Raw genomic sequence first — 16,842 nt, 5'->3', positions numbered from 1 at the left:
GCTAATGATTACATTGAAAGACAGAAATGCAAAATCCTTAAAGCTTTCCAACATTAAGCTAAGGCTAGGCTTCCACTTGGGTTTTTGTCCTGCGTTTTTTTCTTGATGAAAAACGCCAGGAAAAACGCCAAGAAAACTGCCACTGCATTTACCTGCGTTTTGGCGTTTTTTCTGGCGTTTTAGCCTTTCTGTGGAAATTGCTTTTTTTGACCTTAGGCAGTTTTTCCAGCCTTTACAAGTTAGAAGTTTCACCCAGCTAAAAGGGATTAGGATAAATGGCAAGTATCTGCCCCCTCCTGATGTCATTTACTTGGTAGACCCTTTTGTCTCTTTTCTGTGGTTTGTAAGGCATGCTTTATTCCGAATGTCTGCTCCTCTGGGAAGATTGGCCCCAAATGATGGTGCAAATTGTTTGCTGTTGCTTTTGGCACGCAGGATCCAGTTGATGCGTCGGGTATGTTTGTTTGTAATGGCATGTTTGTTCCAAATGGTGTAAAATTCAATATGAACCAGTCCAGGACTTTGTTTTGTGTGAAACTGTTTGTTTTCAGCCTATTTCTCGTAGGACACACAGATACTGGGTCCATCCTCTGCATTGTAACTGTGGAAAAAACGTCATAAAAAACGCCAAGGCAATAAACCCACATGGCTTTTTCATGGCGTTTTTTCTCTCCCATAGACTTCTATTGGAGAAAAACGCCAAGATTTCCTTGCAAAAAACGCCAGAGTGTCAACATGCTGCGATTTTGAAAAACTGCCACAGAGCCCAAAAAAGCAGACAAACGCCAAAGAGGACTGAAAAAACGCCAAACAGAAAAAGGCCAAGTGGAAATGGCATTTTGCGATTTCCTATTGAAGAACAGCTAACATCTGGCTGCAGCCGTTTTTCACTAAAAAAAAGCCAGGTGGCGCTATTGGAGTTTTTATGGACGTTTTTAGCAAAAAAAAACCAAGTGGAAACCTAGCCTAAATCTTCTTATTCCACTTGTGGAAAGTTATTTTCCAGACAAAGCATGCCAATCCTTCCATGAAAAAACACAGGAAAAACTTCTTGGCATAGTGCCAATTTTGGAATGCTTAGATTATTATTATTAATTTTTTGTTTTTTAACTTAGGCCACGTCTACAATACTACATGTTGTTAATAATTCGGGCAGCCGTTACCAAAATAGTGGCTGGCAAGGGGAGAATGCCGTTTTCATACAATATCATAAATGACACAAGTTGTTAACCCTACGTGCCAATTAATCTTATGCAACGCCAGTTGTGCTTAAACAGAAAAGTGACATTATAAAAACAAAATTCGCAGAGGATGGTTTCGATCCATCGACCTCTGGGTTATGGGCCCAGCACGCTTCCGCTGCGCCACTCTGCTTTTCTTATAGTGGCTTGTCCGAGGGGAGAATGCTGTTTTAATGCAATATCATCAATGACAGAAGTTATTAACCCTATGTAAAAATGGCATCTAGCAGAGGATGGTTTCGATCCATCGACCTCTGGGTTATGGGCCCAGCACGCTTCCGCTGCGCCACTCTGCTTTTCATGGTGCTTTCTTCACAAATGATAAAACACATTAAATCCTGACTTTTTTTTCTCCAAATCTCTTCTTCAAGCTTCGAAAGGGCCAACTTTTTGCCACTTTCTTCCCAAATGATAAAAAACCATGAATATCTGACTTTTTTTTCCAAATCTCTTCTTCAAGATTCGTAAAGACAATTTAGGAGTACAAGTTCTCACCATCATGAAATAATGTATAAACAGTTGAGATACAACTGTCAATTCTTCTGCTGTGGTCACTAAGCCCTCTGGAATGCTGAAGGTTTAAAGTCATAATCCTCACTGCTTCTCTGAAAACAGTCACAAGTGGTTGTCTCTGTGGCGCAATCGGTTAGCGCGTTCGGCTGTTAACCGAAAGGTTGGTGGTTCAAGCCCACCCAGGGACGAGTGGGATGTTTTCCTGAAAACTTTCATTCCTGTGTTTGCAACACAAATGAGCTAGTGATTACATTGAAAGACAGAAATGCAAAATCCTTAAAGCTTTCCAACATTAAGCCAAATCTTCTTATTCCACTTGTGGAAAGTTATTTTCCAGACAAAGCATGCCAATCCTTCCATGAAAAAACACAGGAAAAACTTCTTGGCATAGTGCCAATTTTGGAATGCTTAGATTATTATTATTAATTTTTTGTTTTTTAACTTAGGCCACGTCTACAATACTACATGTTGTTAATAATTCGGGCAGCCGTTACCAAAATAGTGGCTGGCAAGGGGAGAATGCCATTTTCATACAATATCATAAATGACACAAGTTGTTAACCCTACGTGCCAATTAATCTTATGCAACGCCAGTTGTGCTTAAACAGAAAAGTGACATTATAAAAACAAAATTAGCAGAGGATGGTTTCGATCCATCGACCTCTGGGTTATGGGCCCAGCACGCTTCCGCTGCGCCACTCTGCTTTTCATATTGTGGTTTGTCCGAGGGGAGAATGCTGTTTTAATGCAATATCATCAATGACAGAAGTTATTAACCCTATGTAAAAATGACATCTAGCAGAGGATGGTTTCAATCCATCGACCTCTGGGTTATGGGCCCAGCACGCGTCCGCTGCGCCACTCTGCTCTTCATGGTGCTTTCTTCACAAATGATAAAACACATTAATTCCTGACTTTTTTTTCTCCAACTCTCTTCTTCAAGCTTCGAAAGGGCCAACTTTTTGCCACTTTCTTCCCAAATGATAAAAAACCATGAATATCTGACTTTTTTTTCCAAATCTCTTCTTCAAGATTCGTAAAGACAATTTAGGAGTACAAGTTCTCACCATCATGAAATAATGTATAAACAGTTGAGATACAACTGTCAATTCTTCTGCTATGGTCACTAAGCCCTCTGGAATGCTGAAGGTTTAAAGTCATAATCCTCACTGCTTCTCTGAAACAGTCACAAGTGGTTGTCTCTGTGGCGCAATCGGTTAGTGCGTTCGGCTGTTAACCGAAAGGTTGGTGGTTCAAGCCCACCCAGGGACGAGTGGGATGTTTTCCTGAAAACTTTCATTCCTGTGTTTGCAGCACCAATGAGCTAATGGTTACATTGAAAGACAGAAATGCAAAATCCTTAAAGCTTTCCAACATTAAGCTAAATCTTCTTATTCCACTTGTGGAAAGTTATTTTCCAGACAAAGCATGCCAATCCTTCCATGAAAAAACACATGAAAAACTTCTTGGCATAGTGCCAATTTTGGAATGCTTAGATTATTATTATTAATTTTTTGTTTTTTAACTTAGGCCACGTCTACAATACTACATGTTGTTAATAATTCGGGCAGCCGTTACCAAAATAGTGGCTGGCAAGGGGAGAATGCCGTTTTCATACAATATCATAAATGACACAAGTTGTTAACCCTACGTGCCAATTAATCTTATGCAACGCCAGTTGTGCTTAAACAGAAAAGTGACATTATAAAAACAAAATTCGCAGAGGATGGTTTCGATCCATCAACCTCTGGGTTATGGGACCAGCACGCTTCCGCTGCGCCACTCTGCTTTTCTTATAGTGTTTTGTCCGAGGGGAGAATGCTGTTTTAATGCAATATCATCAATGACAGAAGTTATTAACCCTATGTAAAAATGACATCTAGCAGAGGATGGTTTCGATCCATCGACCTCTGGGTTATGGGCCCAGCACGCTTCCGCTGCACCACTCTGCTTTTCATGGTGCTTTCTTCACAAATGATAAAACACATTAATTCCTGACTTTTTTTTCTCCAAATCTCTTCTTCAAGCTTCGAAAGTGCCAACTTTTTGCCACTTTCTTCCCAAATGATAAAAAACCATGAATATCTGACTTTTTTTTCCAAATCTCTTCTTCAAGATTCGTAAAGACAATTTAGGAGTACAAGTTCTCACCATCATGAAATAATGTATAAACAGTTGAGATACAACTGTCAATTCTTCTGCTATGGTCACTAAGCCCTCTGGAATGCTGAAGGTTTAAAGTCATAATCCTCACTGCTTCTCTGAAAACAGTCACATGTGGTTGTCTCTGTGGCGCAATCGGTTAGCGCGTTCGGCTGTTAACCGAAAGGTTGGTGGTTGAAGCCCACCCAGGGACGAGTGGGATGTTTTCCTGAAAACTTTCATTCCTGTGTTTGCAACACCAATGACTTAATGATTACATTGAAAGACAGAAATGCAAAATCCTTAAAGCTTTCCAACATTAAGCTAAATCTTCTTATTCCACTTGTGGAAAGTTATTTTCCGGACAAAGCATGCCAATCCTTCCATGAAAAAACACAGGAAAAACTTTTTGGCATAGTGCCAATTTTGGAATGCTTAGATTATTATTATTAATTTTTTGTTTTTTAACTTAGGCCACGTCCACAATACTACATGTTGTTAATAATTCGGACAGCCGTTACCAAAAGAGTGGCTGGCAAGGGGAGAATGCCGTTTTCATACAATATCATAAATGACACAAGTTGTTAACCCTACGTGCCAATTAATCTTATGCAACGCCAGTTGTGCTTAAACAGAAAAGTGACATTATAAAAACAAAATTAGCAGAGGATGGTTTCGATCCATCGACCTCTGGGTTATGGGCCCAGCACGCTTCCGCTGCGCCACTCTGCTTTTCGTATTATGGTGTGTCCGATGGGAGAATGCTGTTTTAATGCAATATCATCAATGACAGAAGTTATTAACCCTATGTAAAAATATATATATATATAAAAGGTATGGAAGACAAATTTACATACACATAATTAAACGAATAAATACGTACAGCAAATACAAAACAGAAAAAAAAAAAAAAAGACAATGAGGTATTCGGTCATGGAGAGAAGGAAAAGAGGTAAGTCTATGCAAAGAGGATTTGGCTGCCTAATTTATCTTATTTATTATTTGGAGGCATTTTTCCCATATTTGGGTTTTTTAAATGAAGTATACAAAATTTGGGAGACCTCCTTCTCCATTATAACCTGAAATTTTAGTTGATTTATCAACTGAGACATATTAAATTGGTTATCATTTTTCCATTCCCTGGCTATCAATCTTTTGGCTGTTAAACATGTGTGAATACTTAGATTTAATTGTGCCTCAGTCATAGAGGGCCAACCTAAATGAAATAACAGAGAAAGAGGAGAGTCTGGTATAATAATATTATCTATAGATTTCAAAAAACACAAAATCTCATTCCAAAAGTTATTAACCCTGGGGCAGGACCACCAAATATGTAGGTAGGACCCTATTGCCTGGTGGCAACGCCAACATACATTAGAATTATCTGAGGACATTTTTGCCAATCTAGTTGGTACTAAGTACCATTTGTTTAGGACTTTAAATTGGGTCTCCAAAAGGGAGAGGTCATGCACTCTAGAGGATAATTTTCTAATCTCCTTTAACCAGTCATCGGACGAGATTGGAGTGTCTAATTCCTTTTCCCATCTTGTTATCACTTTTTTAATTGCCTTATTTCCTTCTTTTAGCCTCATTAACTCTAAACATTTGGAGAAAAGTTTTATTGGGGGATTTGGACAAAAAATTTGGGCTAATTTCTGAAGGATAGCATCTTGTGATCCAACCAAATGTTTATTTATACAGTTTTTAACTCTTAAATAATTGAAGATAGTTGTTTTCATTAACCCAAATTTATTTACTAGAGTAGGAAAAGGAGACATCTTACCATATAACAAGATATCTGAGATTACATTAACACCAGCCTGTGTCCAGTTTATCAGTGAGATGTCTTCTATAACATCTTCAAGTAGCTTAAAATTTAAGGACTCGATTAAACTATCCTTAATACCCAATCGCTTTTTGATTTTTAGCCATTCTGATATAATATTTTGTAGCACTATATTTTTATCTTTAATATAAATTATGTCTCTATCTTTTAGAGACCAAATAAATTTGTTTAAGCTACTAGTTTCAGTAGTTTTTTGTTCTATTTTATACCAAACCTCTTGCTTAGATGATTCTTGATAGGTTTTAGTGATATGGTACACTATGCTGGCTTCATAGTGTTGCTTTATTTGAGGAAAACCCATACCACCATCTCTGATTCGAGCTCCCATCAATCTGCCATTGGTTCTTGGAACCTTTCCTCTCCAGACAAAGTTGATAAAACACGTATGTGCAATATCAAGCCAGTTTTGGGGGAACTTTAATGGGAGCATTCTAAAGAGGTAAATCCATTTCGGCATCAAATAAGAATTGAGAGCATTGACCCGGCCCCACCAAGAAAGATTAAGTTTACGCCATTCTCTGATGGCTTCATTTGATGTTCTTAAAAGACGGAGGAAATCTTTCTCCACAACATTTCCAATTTTTTCAGGGATAAGGATTCCTAGGTATTCGAATTCCTTTTGATTTAAATTTAAAGAAAAACATTCGTGTAAGTTATCAATAGTCCCTCGATTAATATTTCTAACTTGAGCTATAGATTTATTTAGATTTAATTTGTAATTAGAGACTATACTATATTTATCCACTTCTTGAAGAAAGTTTTTCATTGAATTTATTGGATTGGATAGAGAGATAATCACATCATCTGCATATAATGATATTTTAAAATCTTCATTGTTAATATTAATGCCCGTTATATTCTGATTATTTCTTACTTTATTGGCAAAGGATTCAAGCGTAAGGATGTATAAAATAGGTGATAAAGGGCACCCTTGTCTAGTGCCATTTTCTAGATTGAACCAACTAGAGCATAGTCCTTGACCGACAACCCGTGCACTTGGATTTAAATATAGCGAGCAAATAGCTTTATAAAACCAACCGGTAATTCCAAAGGATCTAAGAGTAGCTTTAAGAAATCCCCAACTGACCCTGTCAAAAGCCTTTTCGGCATCTAGTGACAGGGTCAGTAGGGGGCATCCCGCTTTTTCAGCGTAATGGAGTCCATCAATTAATCGTCTAGTATTATTGGTAGAATCTCTACCAGGGATAAAGCCCACTTGATCCGGGTGGATCAAAGTGTTTAACATGGGTTTTAATCTTTCTGCCAATATCGCAGAAAACAGTTTGATATCGACATTGATTAATGAGATAGGGCGATAGCTTTTTGGGTCCTCTGGGTTCTTATTTTTTTTAAATATTGGGATAATATTTGCCTGCAAAATCTCTTTAGGGCAGTGGCCTACTTCCGTAATTTCCTCAAACATTCCCAGTAGATGATCTATTATATCTGTTTTTAAGGTTTTATAAAAAAAGTTAGTAAATCCATCCGGACCTGGAGTTTTATATTTTTGGAGTTTATCAATAACCCTACTAAGTTCTTTTTTATCAATTGGTTTATACAATGTGTCTTTCTGGACGTCTGTTAGAGCTGGCAGATTCGCAGATTCCAAATATTCCTCTATAGCTTTATCATTAGTTGTTGTTGGGATGCTATACAGTTTTTCATAGTATAATCTAAAGCCATCTGCCACTGTCTCTGGGGTCGTTCGTATAATGTCATCAGACACAATTTTAATAATTTTATCGTTAGCTCTTTTTTTTTAACTGATTAGTCATTATTTTATCGGGTCTGTTGCTTTTATAATAATATTTTACTCTCAGTTTTTGCATGGAATACTTAGTTTTTTCTAATTCTTTTTGATTAATTTTTTCTCTGAGAAGTTGAAGCTGATTTTTATATTCTTGAGTGGGGTCAAGCTTTGCTTTTGTGGCTAGGTTATAATATGAAATATATAGATCATTCAATGGTTGTTCATAGTCAATCTCATCTTTTTTTTTAATTTGATAAAATGTCCCCTTATAACCGCTTTATAAGCACACCATCTAGTAGCTAATGATGTTTGTCCTATTGTATTTTCTACAAAGAAATTCTTAGTAGTCTCCGAGATGTATTGTCTATTTTCCTCAGAGTAGAGAGTCATCTAGGCGCCAAGTTGTAAAAGGGAGTGGATCCCACTTGTCCTGGAGTTCGAAGTGAATAAGACTATGGTCTGACCAGAAGTTCTCCCTAATATTAATTTGTACTAGTTGTTTTAGTGTCTTATCATCTCCAAAAACCATATCAATTCTAGAAAAAGTATTATGAACTCTTGATAGATGTGAATAATCTCTTGTTGTAGGATGATGAATTCTCCATAAATCATAGAGATTAGCTCTTTGTATTATTTTACAAAAGGACTTGGCTCTATTCTTTAAACTTTTGGTGATAGATTTAATTCTACCTATTTCCTTATCCATTTTATCATCAAGAAAGCAGTTATAATCTCCGGCCACTATAAGGGCCCCTGTTTTCACTTTATCAACTCTATCCAAAATAAATTGGAGATGCGAGAGAGGCTCTGTATTAGGAAAATAGATATTGACTAAAGTATATTTTATATCATTTAGTGTGCCAACCCAGATAAGGTAACGACCTTCTTTGTCTTGTTCAAAAAACTTCATTTTAATTTGTATCCTATTGGAAAATGTAATTGCCACCCCTCTTTTTTTCTTATTTGGCATTGAGGCTTGAAATGTGTGTGGGTATAGTCTACCGCCCCATCTAATTTTATCAGTATCCCTCCAATGAGTTTCTTGGAAAAATGCGACATCAATTTTTTCTTTTCGTAAACAGGCATAAACCCTATTTCTTTTAGTTGGCGAGTTCAGCCCCTGAGTATTAACTGATATGCATTTAACCCCCATTTATATGAAGGCTATCTTTTTTATCTTTAGATCGATTTACTTCAGGAGCTGTATCCCGCACTTTATCAAAATATAAATTCTTAACCTCAAAGCTTATGACTCCATTCCGAATACTCTCGTATACAAAGGTAAACATAAAACAGACATAAAAAGGAGTTAATCTCCACATAAATAAACAAGACTTATGTATTTTAAAGATGCACATAGTATCTAAATACATACTTAGTGTTACTTACCCGTCCTCGGTTCCCACGTCGCCGCAGCAGCCGGCACGAGGGAGAGGGAGACCCCCCTCCACCGCACGGCCACCTCCGCAGCAGCCGACAAGAGGGAGAGGGAGACCCCCCTCCACCGCACGGCCACCTCCGCAGCAGCCGACAAGAGGGAGAGGGAGACCCCCCTCCACCGCACGGCCACCTCCGCAGCAGCCGACAAGAGGGAGAGGGAGACCCCCCTCCACCGCACGGCCACCTCCGCAGCAGCCGCCACGAAGGAGAGGGAGACCCCCCTCCACCGCACGGCCACCTCCGCAGCAGCCGCCACGAGGGAGAGGGAGACCCCCCTCCACCGCAAGGCCGCTTCCGCTGCCTTCCTCTGAAGTACCGCGCAGGAGAGGCAGACCTCCTGGTACACGGCGTCCTGCTGCTGCGCATGCGCGACCTCTAGTGGCGAACTCGCATACTAGAGGAATTTATGAAGGGAGATTACGCCATCCACAAGATGGCCGCGAGTCACAGACACCGGAAGTGATGTCATGAGGGGCTGATGGGAGATTCAGACTTCCTCTGCGGTTCTCCATTTAAACCCCTCAGACCAGTTTCACCTTGCCTTCTGATGGTCGTCTATGCCTTGTGCTAGCACCCAGATAGCGTTTTGGTTCCTGTATTCTCGTGTATGATCCCGGCTTGTCTGACTTCGTTGTGTTCCTGATTCCTGACCTCGGCTACGTTTACGTTTATCCTGTTTTCCTGAATCCTGACCTCGGCTACGTTATATGACTATCCTGCTCTCCGGAAACCTGACCTCGGCTTGTTTGACCTGTTCTGTCCTGGAGTCCTACCTGACCACGGTGTCTCCTAACTACTTGTACGTGACAGAATCAGAAGGCCATCATGAGACCCGCTTCGGTGGGACTTCAAGGTTCCTGTGAGGATCGTCTAGATGAGATGGATCATCGTCTGGATCAGTTTGCCCAGGCGCTCCAGACGCTTCTTCAGCGCACTGATCCCGGACTACAGATGCACGCTCCAGCAGTAGCGCCCCCACCGGTTCCTTCTCCGACTCCAGTTCCTGTGGTTCATGTTCCTATGAATCTTCCACCGCCACAACGTTACGGAGGAGATCCTGCTGCTTGTCGGGGGTTCCTGAATCAGTGCGAAATACATTTCGAACTTTCACCTTACGCCTTTGCTTCTGACCGGGCCAAGGTTGGGTACATTATTTCGCTCCTCACCGACAAGGCTCTGGCATGGGCATCTCCTTTATGGGAGAGGAGTACTCCAGTAGTTTGCTCCTACTCGGAATTTGTCTCTGCACTACGCTCCGTATTCGACGTGCCAGGCAGGAGGTCTACCGCTTCTTCCTCTCTGTTTAACATTCGTCAAGGGGAGCGTCCTCTGATGGATTATGCTATTGAATGTCGCACCCTTATGGCGGAGGTGAACTGGACTGGTGAGGCACTTATTGCAGCTTTTCTGAATGGATTATCAGAGACTTTGAAGGATGAGATTGCTGCTCGAGATCTTCCCTCTGATCTGGATTCTGTAATTTCTTACGTAACTCAGATCGACCTTCGTCTCCGCGAGCGTCAGGTGCAACGGGACAGTTTGAGAGCACGTGAGAGAGGACCTGCTTTGGGTATGCTGCGTCTGTCCTCTGTTTCTAGCGGCACTCGGATGGCGGTGCCGATTCGAGTATCCTGGCCTGAGGGATCCGTTTGCACAGAGGCTTTTTTGGACTCGGGAGCTGCAGAGAACTTTATCGATGCCCGTTTTTGTGTACAGCAGCTCATTCCCACCATGCCTAAAGACACGCCTGTCAGACTTGAGGCCATTGACGGCAGACCGCTTCACCCGGCTCAGGTTACTCAGACTACTATACCTGTGACACTCTCCGTAGGCATGCTTCACAATGAGAGACTTCAGTTCCTGGTTATCTGCTCTCCCTCTACTCCAGTCGTTTTGGGGTTTCCGTGGTTGCAGACACACAATCCTACCATCAATTGGACGACAGGAGAGATCACTTCTTGGAGTCATACCTGTGGGGAGCACTGCACCGAACCCATCAGGCTGGCCATGGTGTCTACTACGTCGGAGATCGTCGCGACAGCCCTTCCCAGTCAATACCGAGACTTTGCTGATGTGTTTGACAAGAAGGAGGCTGAAAAGTTGCCCCCGCACAGACCTTACGATTGTCCTATTGATCTCCTTCCGGGTACCATGCCACCCAGAGGCCGAGTCTACCCCTTGTCTGTTCCTGAGACTAAGGCCATGGAGACATACATAGAGGAGAATCTGAAGCGGGGTTTCATCCGTCGGTCTACCTCCCCGGCTGGCGCTGGGTTTTTTTTTGTCAAGAAGAAGAACGGGGAGTTGAGGCCATGTATCGACTATAGGGGCCTGAATAGAATTACGAGACGCAATTCGTATCCTATTCCCCTCATCTCCGAACTCTTTGATAGGTTACGTGGGGCCCAGATCTTTACCAAGTTGGATCTTCGTGGGGCCTACAACTTGGTCCGTATCCGTGCCGGCCATGAATGGAGGACAGCATTCAACACACGGTCCGGACACTATGAGTACCTGGTTATGCCGTTCGGCCTGTGCAATGCCCCGGCGGTGTTTCAGGAGTTTATTAACGACTGTCTCCGGGACTTTCTCCAGCAGTTTGTCGTTGTCTATCTGGACGACATTCTGATCTACTCTGCAGACTTGTCCACCCATCGCGAACAAGTTCGTCTAGTACTGAGTTGTCTTCGACGACATGGACTGTTTGCTAAATTAGACAAGTGCGTCTTTGAGACCCGTAAAGTGACTTTCTTGGGGTACATCATCACTCCTGAGGGGTTCGACATGGATCCATCTAAAGTACTGGCGATCAAAGACTGGCCACGCCCAATGGGTCTCAAGGCTCTTCAACGTTTCCTGGGGTTTGCCAATTACTACAGGCGCTTCATCCGTAACTACTCAAGGATTGTTGCACCGCTTACGGACTTGACCAAGAAAGGGGCCAATGTCTCCGAGTGGTCTTCCGAGGCCGTTTCTGCGTTCACCCTTCTCAAAGAGAAATTCACGACGGCTCCGGTGTTACGGCATCCCAATCCTCTTCTGCCGTTTGTCCTCGAGGTGGATGCTTCCGAATCCGGGGTTGGAGCGGTGCTCTCACAACGTGCTTCGTACAGTGGTCCACTACATCCTTGCGGTTTTTTTTCCAGACACTTCTCCACAGCCGAAAGGAATTATGATATCGGCAATAAGGAACTGTTGGCGGTTATTCTGGCCCTGGAGGAGTGGCGTCACCTTTTGGAGGGGGCTTCGGTACCTACCTTGATCCTGACCGATCATAAGAACCTCCAATACATGGAATCTGCCAAGTGTCTCAATCCACGTCAAGCTAGATGGGCGCTCTTCCTCTCCCGCTTTCCCTTTGTGCTGACGTACCGTCCCGGATCAAAGAACACTAAGGCTGACGCTTTGTCCCGCATGCATGTACGACCAGAGGAGGAGAGCAGGGAGCCTGAACCGATTGTCCCTTCTACCAAGGTCGTGGCAGCCATTCAATTACGAGGTTATGCACCTCTCCTGGATCGCATCACTCGCTCTCAGGGTCAAGCTCCGGATTCCAGGCCTCCAGGGAAACTGTACGTCCCTCCCAGTTTGCGGGTGCCTATCCTTCGCACACTCCATGGCGCCAGAACCTCGGGACATGCGGGAGTGGCGCGCACCAAGGACTTACTTTCTCGGACTTTTTGGTGGCCTCACTGGGGCAGGGATGTTACGGCTTTCATCCAATCGTGTACCAGGTGTGCAGCTAGCAAGTCCTCTCGCACTCGGCCTGCTGGACTCCTTCGGCCTCTGCCTTGTCCCTCTGTCCCCTGGACTCATGTGGCCATGGATTTTATTGTCGAGTTGCCTTCGTCCAGGGGACATACCGTGATTCTTGTAGTGGTCGACCGGTTCTCAAAGATGGCTCACTTTGTTCCGCTACGGAAATTGCCCAGCGCCTCCACCTTGGCAGACATTTTTATCCGGGAGATTGTGCGGCTCCACGGAGTGCCTTCGGAAATTGTGTCAGACAGGGGGACGCAATTCATAGCAAGATTCTGGCGCGAATTCACGAGATCCTTGGGCATCACCTTAGCCTTCTCCTCGGCTTATCACCCTCAAACGAACGGTCTGGTTGAGAGGGCTAATCAACATCTAGAGCAATACCTGCGTCTCTTCATTAATGACCACCAGGATGACTGGGTCGATCTACTGCCGTTCGCGGAGTTTGCCAGGAACAACATGCTCCAGGAGTCCACCGGAATCTCTCCATTTTTCTGTCTGTATGGTCTTCACCCACAGTCTCTTCCGGATACAGTACCAGTATGGCCTGTTCCGGACCTGGAGGGAAGACTTGCTTCTATCCGTGCCACCTGGGCTTCTGTCCATTCTGCACTGGAACGCGCTGCCCAGCTTCAACAACGTCAGGCCAACAAGAGGCGTTCACCCAACCCATCGTATCGGCCTGGCGATAGGGTGTGGCTATCTACGCGGTTCCTGAGACTCCGGGTTCCCTCCATGAAATTGGCTCCGAGGTTTATTGGACCCTTTCCGGTTCTGCGTCGGATCAACCCAGTGGCCTATGAACTCTCGCTGCCCAGGACTCTTCGCATTCCTAGAGTATTTCACACCTCCTTGCTGAAACCTTTGGTCTGTAACCAGTTTACCCGAGGCGAACGTTCTACGACTGAGACTGCCCAGAGGGCTTCCGAGAGACGCACTCCGCGGGTCATTCTCGATTCCCGGCGGCAGCAAGGCAGCCTACAATATCTGGTGCAGTGGAGAGGTCTCGGTCCCGAGGAGCGTTCCTGGATACCAGCGGCACGCCTTGCTGTGCCAAGATTGATACGTGCATTCCACGCTAGACACCCGTCGCGTCCTGGTGGTCGCCCTGAGGGCGCCCTTTTGAGGGGGGATACTGTTACTTACCCGTCCTCGGTTCCCACGTCGCCGCAGCAGCCGGCACGAGGGAGAGGGAGACCCCCCTCCACCGCACGGCCACCTCCGCAGCAGCCGACAAGAGGGAGAGGGAGACCCCCCTCCACCGCACGGCCACCTCCGCAGCAGCCGACAAGAGGGAGAGGGAGACCCCCCTCCACCGCACGGCCACCTCCGCAGCAGCCGACAAGAGGGAGAGGGAGACCCCCCTCCACCGCACGGCCACCTCCGCAGCAGCCGTCACGAAGGAGAGGGAGACCCCCCTCCACCGCACGGCCACCTCCGCAGCAGCCGCCACGAGGGAGAGGGAGACCCCCCTCCACCGCAAGGCCGCTTCCGCTGCCTTCCTCTGAAGTACCGCGCAGGAGAGGCAGACCTCCTGGTACACGGCGTCCTGCTGCTGCGCATGCGCGACCTCTAGTGGCGAACTCGCATACTAGAGGAATTTATGAAGGGAGATTACGCCATCCACAAGATGGCCGCGAGTCACAGACACCGGAAGTGATGTCATGAGGGGCTGATGGGAGATTCAGACTTCCTCTGCGGTTCTCCATTTAAACCCCTCAGACCAGTTTCACCTTGCCTTCTGATGGTCGTCTATGCCTTGTGCTAGCACCCAGATAGCGTTTTGGTTCCTGTATTCTCGTGTATGATCCCGGCTTGTCTGACTTCGTTGTGTTCCTGATTCCTGACCTCGGCTACGTTTACGTTTATCCTGTTTTCCTGAATCCTGACCTCGGCTACGTTATATGACTATCCTGCTCTCCGGAAACCTGACCTCGGCTTGTTTGACCTGTTCTGTCCTGGAGTCCTACCTGACCACGGTGTCTCCTAACTACTTGTACGTGACACTTAGGTTCATAATGAACCAAAAGGAGGAGTGAGGGAGAGCCCCTTAGATGACATTCTTGCAGAGAGGGAGAAAGACAAAAAAAAAAAAAAAAAATCTGTTCAGAGAATTAATTAGTAATTATTCTGATACATGGCTATATTAAATTATTAGCATATATAAGTTCAATTATTTATAAAGGAGTGCATTGCTGTTTCAACAGTCCTCCTGACAGCCATATAATAATACTAAAATACATAGTTATAGACCAATATATTATATAGAATAACTATACATATGCTTATTGAAGAAGGAAAAAAAAAAAAAAAAAAAATTCATAAAAGGTCTATAAATATATATTAAACAGACATTCAGTTTAACGCTAAGATTTTTGAACAACAATATATTCTGCATAACTTTCTCATGAAATTCTATAAATATCTTCGAGTCGGAAGCTATATCTATAAGAAACATAATATAATACTCATACTCAAAATAATAATAAAAATATTACTAGCCAAAAAATATAGAAAATAAAAATTAATGTCATAGAGAAATATAAAGAATTAATATATCCATCTTTAGTGTAAAAAAAATAAAAAAAAATAAAAATAAAATAAATCTATAGGTGTAAGTGTATCTATATCAATATCTTGTATCTTTATATAAACTCTAATATACTGACTGATTATGATATACATCATAATCTGTGTATATAAATTCTATTCCACCTGTGAACATAGATAAAAAAAAAAAAAAAAAAACATAAACCACTTAATCTATAAGTGTAAGTGTATCTATATCAGTATCTTGTGTATTTATATGAAGTCTAGTGTATTAACTGATATACATCATACTCCATGTGTGTAAATTCTAATCCACCAGTGATTGTAGGAAAAAAAAAAAAAAAAATTTAAACCACTTAATCTATAGGTGTAAGTGTATCTATATCAATATCTTGTGTCTTTATATAAACTCTAATAAACTAACTGATTATGATATACATCATAATCTGTGTATATATATTCTAAGTGTATCTATATCAGTATCTAGTGTATTTATATGAAGTCTAGTGTACTGATTGATATGCGTCATATTCCATATGTGTAAATTTCTATTCAGAAAAAGTGAGGATTCTATCTCAGAGAATTGTGATAAAGTCCAAGTGTTAATATTAAAGTGCTTGTATTATAAGAAGACATAATAAAGTGTTAAATATCTTCTAGTGGAGCTAAAATGTGAAGATTTCTAAAAGAAGAGAAAAAAAAACAAACAAACAAAAAAAAACTACGTGTTCAAACGTTACTGCGCCATATTTCATGTGGGTTGTATAAAAATGTAAACATACTAATGAGTGTGAAACAAATAATCGTGAATTAAAAAAAAAAAAAAAAAATTAAAGATACATATTTAACAATTCATGTGTCATAGATAGTGCAGATCATATAAAGATACTAATTTATATGTATCAGTTAATCCTGAAATTAGTCTAGCTAAATACTTGTTGAACAGTGATAATACTCCTTTAAGAAAGAGAGAAAAGAAAGAAAGAAAAAAAAAAATTACATATTTTACAATTCATGTGCCGTAGATAGTGCAGATCATATAAAGATACTAATACATATGTATCAGTTAATCATGAAATTAGTCTAACTATATCCTTGTTAAGCGGTGATAGTACTCCTTTAAGAGAGAAAAAAAAAATGCTTATATCTCTTTCTTTTTGATCCAGTCTCTCAGTTGAATTGAATTTGTAAATGATTCGGCAGCATTGTTCCAAAAAACTTTTATCGCTCTCGGAAGAATCCAAATGTATCTAATGTTCTTATCACGAAGTATTTTTAAATCTAATTGAAAGGATCTTCTCCAGCTCCTTGTAGTCGGTGAAAGGTCAGCAAATATTTGAATTTCTGCAAATCTTGGGTCATTTGAAGTTTTATTTCTTCTGGATCTTAGTATAGACTCTTTCCAATAGGTAGAAGAAAAACATACAATAACATCTCTTGGAATTTCTTCTGCTAGCTCCTTTGGTTTCCGCAAACGATGAAATCTATCAATTATATTAGCTGGAGGATTATCTTCTATATGCATATCTTGTATTAATTCGAGTATGAATGTTTGTAATTTATCGTTGAAATAAGTCTCTGGGATATTTCTAAACCGTAAA

The 16,842-nt window shown here is 42.1% G+C and overlaps 1 protein-coding gene, 1 long non-coding RNA gene and 1 other non-coding gene across 3 annotated transcripts in view; 1 reads left to right on the top strand and 2 right to left on the bottom strand.

Moving 5' to 3' along the window:
* LOC128482812 (uncharacterized) overlaps positions 1–16,842 on the bottom strand; it is a 379,467-nt gene that overhangs the window by 281,471 nt on the left and 81,154 nt on the right. The window lies entirely within an intron of this gene.
* Positions 1,869–1,942, top strand: TRNAN-GUU (transfer RNA asparagine (anticodon GUU)). Its single transcript has one exon. It is a non-coding gene; the product is annotated as a tRNA-Asn (tRNA).
* Positions 9,564–14,691, bottom strand: LOC128482813 (uncharacterized). The gene is made up of 2 exons (XR_008351020.1): positions 14,540–14,691; positions 9,564–9,625 (listed from the first exon to the last, which is right to left on the bottom strand). It is a non-coding gene; the product is annotated as an uncharacterized LOC128482813 (long non-coding RNA).

This window comes from Spea bombifrons, chromosome 3, assembly GCF_027358695.1.
Source record: "Spea bombifrons isolate aSpeBom1 chromosome 3, aSpeBom1.2.pri, whole genome shotgun sequence".
Taxonomy (NCBI): domain Eukaryota; kingdom Metazoa; phylum Chordata; class Amphibia; order Anura; family Pelobatidae; genus Spea; species Spea bombifrons.
Note: the sequence above shows the minus strand (reverse complement) of the source record. Positions and strands in the feature narration are given on the sequence as shown.